Raw genomic sequence first — 7521 nt, 5'->3', positions numbered from 1 at the left:
TGCTTCACCAATACCATTTTTTGCAGTCAGAGGACCTCCCAAAACTTGTATTTCTGGTGGAAAATTAATATTGAAAACCGTTCACGAGTTGATAAAATTGTAACTTTGATCTTAAATATCTCAACTAATATTAGGGATATCAAAACGGGGTTAACGTCATTTTTCACAGTTTTTTATTTAGTTTTCATAATCATTGTCAAAACCAGTGGTCCTTATGTAACCCCAATCGGGTTTTTAGCCGTAACTCCGCCAAAAATGAAGATACAGCATCGGGGATGAATAATTTGAAAACTAGACAAAAAAAACATATAGTTTACTTCGTGGGTTTTTTCGAAATTCCGCTTTTCTAAAAAGTTATTACCGATTGGTGCGTTTTAAATGGATCACCCTGTATATGAAGACTCATCGCCTAAACATTTATCGTGAATTTCTTTTAAAGAATGTTCGTTGGAGACCCAATTTTGCCAATGGCTACACCACATTATTGTTGTTTTATGCCGGGATCTTTCGAGGATATATGAACGACCTTCACATCCGCTTCTTGACGCCTTTTCAGAAATATGATGTTCAGAAAAGAATTTGTTCCCAAATGATTTTTAGGATGCTTTCCATTTTCTTTGTGCAGTGGTGGGACTTTACTTCTTCTTTCTATTTGAGGCTTAATTTGGTCCCAAGAGATTGTTTTTAAAAAGTAAATTCTTAGTAAATAAAACAGCATAAGATTATTTCATTTTATTTTTTCTAAATGTGCAATTATTGCTTCCAACTTACTTCCAGTAGTTAAAAGCAGTTAGAAAAACAATTCTTCACAATAAACTTGAAGCACATAAAATGATATATCAAAACGTGGAAAGTAGGTGATCACGTCGGCAGGCTGATCCAATCTTGATCCTTCTGTTGCTAACTGGTCGGCCTTCTCATTAACCAGCGCTCCTTACTATCCTGGAATCCACTAAAAAAACAAATGTGTTTTTTTTTTTAAAAAAAAAAAAACTATTAAAAAATAGGGGTTACATAATTTTTGCATAATTTAATTAAGCAGACAAAATAGCCTGGGAGTCTAGGAAAAAATGTATTCTTTCGTTCCAATGGTCACGAGGCTTTTCAGCGCCAGAAGAATGCCCCTTACCACACGAATTTCGAAAAAAAATTGCCGGCTTTTTTTGGTTCTTCCAACAATATAAGAAGTGGTTAAGGATTGTGTGACCTAAAATTCTGTTAGAGTTGTATTGTAAGTAACTTTAAAGACCGTTTCTCCCTTAGAACAATAACTGAACCAATCCACAAATAGCTCTAAAGAATGAAGTCTGAGTTAGACAAAGGAAACACTAACCAAGACGAACACATGCCTCTTACATTCCTCTTGGACCTTGTAAGAGTAACATGCCTTCATACTAAATTCCTGCTTGTATTCCTTATACATTACATATAAGGACTTCCATTCTACCCATCTACTGAATTTTGCATTCAAAGAATAAATTTAGTTGTCTTAGAAAATTTAATAGAACCGAAATCTTTTTTAATTACGCATTCTTTTGAGTCTCGGTGCTTTTTTTTAAGGGGCGCTGTATTTGGTGCAGGCTCTATTCCCCGTCTGCTATAAAATTAAAAGCGACCAGCGGTGTGCAGCAGGGAGAAACAGTGGTAATGGAGAGCTGGTAGGGATTGCCGAGCTTTTTTTTTTTGGAGTTAGCTATAGACGGGGATATGGTGGTCAGGAGTAAGGTATTACGTAAAAGTGGTTAGCGGTAGTGTGTGCCGAAGTGTCTGGTAATGCAGGGTTGGCAGAGTTGAGGGCAAGTTTATCTCATTACTATGGGCTTGAACAAGGAACGGTCGGGAGGAACGGAAAGCGAGAGGACGGTCAAAACAGAAAAATAACAGCTCGCAGGAAGACTGGAGCGCAGGAGGCAGGTCTTTATATGTACGGGCGGTTGTGCTTGGACGGTAGGCTGCCTGTAGTCATGTTGGGCGAACACAAAAACTGTATGCCTTCCACTCCTCGGCCTGCGTTCAGCGTGTTTTTGCTTAACTCGGCCAAACAAAAGACATACCCTTCTCCATACTTATTGTCCTCAACTTCCACTGTCAGCGACATTAATTAATTTTTTAGAATAGCGTTTTCTCTTTCATTCTCAGCGCCTACCAACAGCCATGTCTCTACTGTCTTTTGTGTGACGGCGTTGGAGTTTGTACGTACTCGTGTGTCTCTCGCTTTGTAATTAAAAAAGTGCTACGACCCAACTTGTTCTCTTCGGATTAAAGTTAAATATAATAGGAGTGTCGCCACCCTTTTTAGTTTTTTTCTACATTTAATTATTCTGTTAATAACACGAATTCCTTTTCTTCCTTACTTTTTTACATTTAATTGTAAATATTTTGAAAAATATGAAAACAGATAACTTTAATTCTAGATTTTCAAGTAAAACAAGTCCCAAAGGTGGCTAAAAACTGTGGGAGTCTTAGCAAACAGATGACCTTTTAGTCCGAGCCAAACTATCCTTCTGGTTGTGTGGAAGTTCATGTTTCGTCTACTATTTTTCTAACAAATAAAAAGTAGTTTACTTACTTTTCAAACTTATAACTACGCCCACTTGCAAATCCATGCTTCATAACCCACTACACCGACACCCATCCACAATTATTGCGATTATTTGATCTTAAAATGTAAACAATGCCAAGATTTCTTATACCTTCGAATTTTTTAATAATGTGAAAATTATGAATTAATACTTCCAGTGAAGGAGATCCCCTACACGAATTTTATAAACCCATGGAAGTCAGTAACTCAATGCATTCACCATAATCTGTCAGTCTGTCATTCTATGTGAAAACACTACTCCCCAAGAAAGCCTTAATGGATCTATGGCCTATAATGGTTTTTAGCCCCTACTTAACACATTCAACGTGCAGAATACTTTTGGTAATAGCTGACTATGAATGCTTTAACAAAATTATCCTTGCTGAAGCCGGGCGTAGGTCTCCTTGGTTTGAAGGGCGATCACAAAAAAATGAATCTGAGTAATGAGTACGTTTAAAGATTATGCATTTCTTCAGTTGGGACGCTTGTTAGTCTGATAATTCCAGAGTTCTTCAGTGAATGATAAGTTGGGCAAGAGGGTAGAATAAAGGATGCGGATCCCATTCGCTATTTGCTTTATGCATTATAACTACATATTATTACGTTGGCATCAATAATCCTAATTCTGAAATGTAAAAGATAAGATAAATAAATAACTGTATTTTGTGTAAACTTATGTATTGTAGGGGTTTCTGTCTTTTAAGTTAAATTTCATTAACAATCTTAATGAAATTTGATTATAATTAATTCACTAATTTTTCAAATTACAAAAAGTTTACTTACTGTGCAAGCGTTCTTACATTGAACGCTTGTTGGAATTTTATAAATAAGGGTGGAAGGATGAAGTTAGATTGCGTAAAAATGGTATTTGCTAGTGAGCTACTAGTAGTGGTAGTGAGGGAGTGTTGCTGCATGCTCTGTAGGGCGAGGTAACAGTAATTGATAAGATGGAAATAGTATGTATTAAATTCCCCAAGGAGAGTTGCATTCTGTCCCTTAAGGGAGTAATAGAATGTTTAAGGTTTTTGTTTCGAGTACATACACTGTTACTAGTTCACCCTCTCCTAGCAACTAACCCCATTAAAAGTCTTCTACAACGTCAATCAGTTCTGTTTAAAAGACATACAACGTATAAGAAAAATAAACCCCATATGTTGTAAAACATTAGAGCTCTTAGTCGTAATAATTTATTTCATTGATTTATAAAAAAATATCATTTTTTTTATCTAAAGGACATCGTAAACAAAAAGATTAACTTATTATTCATTTGAAAGATTCAACGGCAGCTAATTTTATGCTTGCAATTCAATGCATTGCGATTAGTTTTCGAGTGAATGTTGTGACTTTCAAGAATGAGTTCTGTAGTATGCAGCCATTTTTCCACTGAAGAATTCATCTATGAAGCCACAATAGCTGAAGAGGTTTCTTCAAGCTAACTTTCTACATATTGGTGTCTGTATTTACGAGAAATTGTGATGAAATTATGACTCTGAACTATAAACAATGAACACTTATGTGGTAACACAATATTAAAATTTAAATTAAACTCATTAAATTCATTTTTACAAACCAAGGTGACCTACGCCCGGCTTCAGCAAAGAAAATTTTTGTAATTAGAGGCTAATAATGAATGTAAGATTAATATTAATAAGTACAAAGCATGGGTACTTCGGCTTCAAGCGAACAGTGATGGTTACTCGCGAAGTGAATCTACGTTTGGTGAACTCTTGTAAGGCTTGAAACTCGCTAAACTCGTGAATCGTAAGTGTTTCAATCTGAGGTCCGTCTCTCAAAAGTCTATTCCATAAAAGCAATCCTTCCATTTCTTGGTATCTAGACTTTGTTTAACCAGGAAGGACAGAATGTAACGTGAGAGTTAGGTTTCCCATTGGGTAGGTTAAAGGCCCACTGGCCTAGTCCAATGCCTTAGGGCAGGGGTCGGCAATCCGCGGCTCGCGAGCCGCATGCGGCTCTTTTATCCAAATTGTGTGGCTCTTCAGCCTGTCCAAAATATATTGTATATTTTATTTTATTGAAACAAATGAAAATTTCATTTATTAAAGTAAAGATATTTTTTTAAAAAGAATTTTAAATGTGATAGGTTTGAAATTGAATAGAATAATATTAAAATAAAGTACGTAATTATATAATACTTTCATTCAAACACAGGTCTACTTATTATTTATTTGTTTATTTACTTTGCAATATGCAAAAATAAATGTATAAAACATTTAAATGTTATTGAATATCATAAAATCATAATTGGTGAAAATACAAATGATCTACAGAGTTATTATCCTTACGGCTATTGGTAAGATTTATTGAAATTATTTAAGGAAAAATGGCTCTCTACTTGAAATAGGTTGCCGACCCCTGCCTTAGGGCACTCTAATCGTATGAACAGACTTTTGACAACTACACCCACCATTAAGATTATGAAAATGTCAAATTTCAAATGCAAAGTGTGATAAAATTGCACATATCTAATAGCAAAAAGTGATTGCCTGAAAAAAGTGTATCTTCCAGACAAGATATAGAGAACCTTCCTTTCGTAAGAACCCATATTTGGATTACACACAATGAACTGATTCATTCTGCATTCCTTCAAATCTCAGCCTCACGACAAATTTAAACAAAAAATTATTTATCGACTCGCTTTCTTTAGGATAATCCAACAGACTTAATTTTTCACCTGTCACATCATAAAAGTACAATTATTGTCCTGCGGTTCGAACCTCACTTTTCAATCAATTCCTCTTTTTTCTTTTCACTCTTCCATAACCTGGAATACATTGATTGAGGTAAGAATATTACTGAAACTATTCTGGTATAAACAGCCAGAATCAATTACTTTATTTCATACAATATGTTGGAAAACGAATAGTACAATTAAAAAGTACTTTTACTTTTGTCACAAAAGTAATAAAGCAAGAACTAAAAATAATTTATGAACCGAAAATGAAAATTTTTCCAGAAAAGAAAAGTACAAAAATCAATGAAAGCTATTTGCAGTAATTATTAGCAGTTATTATAATATCCACTTTTCACAAATATTAAATTATCCATAAATAATAAACATCAAAATAAAAATGTATGTATGACTGACTCATATTAATTGTTTATATAACAAAAGGTACTACATTACTACTATTCAATTTAAATTTTAATGTTATTTTGAATATGATAATTATGAGCTTTTTCTATGATGCAAAATTTAAACACTTCATTTTTTTGAGCTCATATAAATTAAATCAAATTTAAATGTTAGAAAGGACTAGAACTTTATCAGCAGTAAATTTCTTTAAAAAAATTAATCAAAGATGATACCGGACACACAAAGAGAATGTGCCAAATTCATTGTTTCTACCCAAAGGTGACAATAACTCCTAAATAAAACTCACCTTTTTCTGGTGGATTTTAGGACTGCAATGGGTACATCGATTCTGAGAATGATAATAAGTAATATGTAGAAAGCAACGAAAGTGATGGCTGCTGTAACTAATGGTAACGGAAAATGGCAAAAATCTTGAGGAATACTTCTTGGCGCCATGTTGTAAAATTAAATCAACAAACCCCCAGTTGTCTGGTATTAGTTTGTCTCTTTTTGGTTTATTTGAAACACCATTTTGATAAACAATCTTGAAAAACGTTAAGTTCTAGGTTTATGTATCGTAACTATGACTACATGTAGAACTAAATTTAAATGTTTATTTTCTCCATAGTTTCACAAATGAAAGAAAATAATAGATCAGTTACTTATTTGTTTAACAACTTAAGAAAATAAAAAGTTTACTGGATGAACCCTTGCTAATAAATTATACAAAAATAAAGATAAAATTCATGCCTATACAATGTATTTTCGCGAGTTTGGTGTAGTATTGTCTAACCAACTGCCAATCACTTCAGAAACAACTGTAACTTCATTTTTATCAAACAAAGACATCTAAACAAAAAAATTGAAGACCTCGCAAGATGTTTAAATAATATTTAAAGCAATCCTTACAGCTAAATGTGTCCCAAAGTCAAAAAATATGGCTGCGACTAGAATATCTTTTTTCCCATTAGATGAATAAATCTGTGTAACAAAAATGATGAACAGAACTTACCATCTCCCTGATGTTTCAGAGCCTTTGCTTGCTTTAATGCCTAAAGAGGTTTGTAATTTTGTTTTGGAAGGATTCATCGACGGTGTGGTCATTAGTACTAACTAGTACTTTTGTAAATATTTAAAATTTTGAGGCGTGTTTTGACGCAAAAAAATAGGTTTCTACGAAAAGGCTCGCATTTGGAGAGCCAGAGCTGAGTACATCACTAGTGTCTGTTTATACTCCATGAGACAAGATGAAATAAAATATTCAATATAAATGATTTTTGGGGAATATGAAGGTGTGGTCATCAATAAAAACAACTTTTTTGCTTTATACCAACGTTTCGGTAATTTTTACTACCTTCTTCAGGGTATTATAATAAAAAGTTTGTGAAGTTTAATGTAGAGCTACGAGTATATCATCATAACTGTTGTAATCATCGAGTATATCATCAACAGAAGAAGGTAGTAAAAATTACCGAAACGTTGGTATAAAGCAAAAAAGTTGTTTTTATTTAAGACCTCACCTCGATATTCCCCAAAAATCATCTATCAACAATGGTCGAAAAAAACCAAAACCATCATTCAATATAAAGAGACAACTTGCAGAGAAAGAGGATAAGCATCAATTTAATTCATTAAGGAAAGATTGGGTTAATATTTTTTTAGTAGTAAGCAGGTTCAAAAGAGAAATGAAAAACGAAATTTTACTAGAGGCCGTTGTCCAACATCATGGACGATTAGAAATATAATTATGAATGAAATACGGTATGCGAATGGGTTGACAGCCTGTGAGAAATATCATATCTATTTAACATACAAATGAATTGTAAATTTAGGCAAACGAAATCCT

The 7521-nt window shown here is 33.5% G+C and overlaps 1 long non-coding RNA gene across 1 annotated transcript; it reads right to left on the bottom strand.

Moving 5' to 3' along the window:
• Nucleotides 1-743: 743 nt before the first annotated feature.
• On the bottom strand, nt 744-6280 carry LOC141448622 (uncharacterized). Its single transcript, XR_012455173.1, has 3 exons — nt 5983-6280; nt 5274-5363; nt 744-952 (listed from the first exon to the last, which is right to left on the bottom strand). It is a non-coding gene; the product is annotated as an uncharacterized lncRNA (long non-coding RNA).
• Between the last annotated feature and the right edge of the window lie 1241 nt (nt 6281-7521).

Source organism: Rhodnius prolixus, unplaced genomic scaffold (genome assembly GCF_049639745.1).
Source record: "Rhodnius prolixus isolate KJV_2025 unplaced genomic scaffold, Rpr scaffold_2, whole genome shotgun sequence".
In the NCBI taxonomy this organism is placed as follows: Eukaryota; Metazoa; Arthropoda; class Insecta; order Hemiptera; family Reduviidae; genus Rhodnius; species Rhodnius prolixus.
Note: the sequence above shows the minus strand (reverse complement) of the source record. Positions and strands in the feature narration are given on the sequence as shown.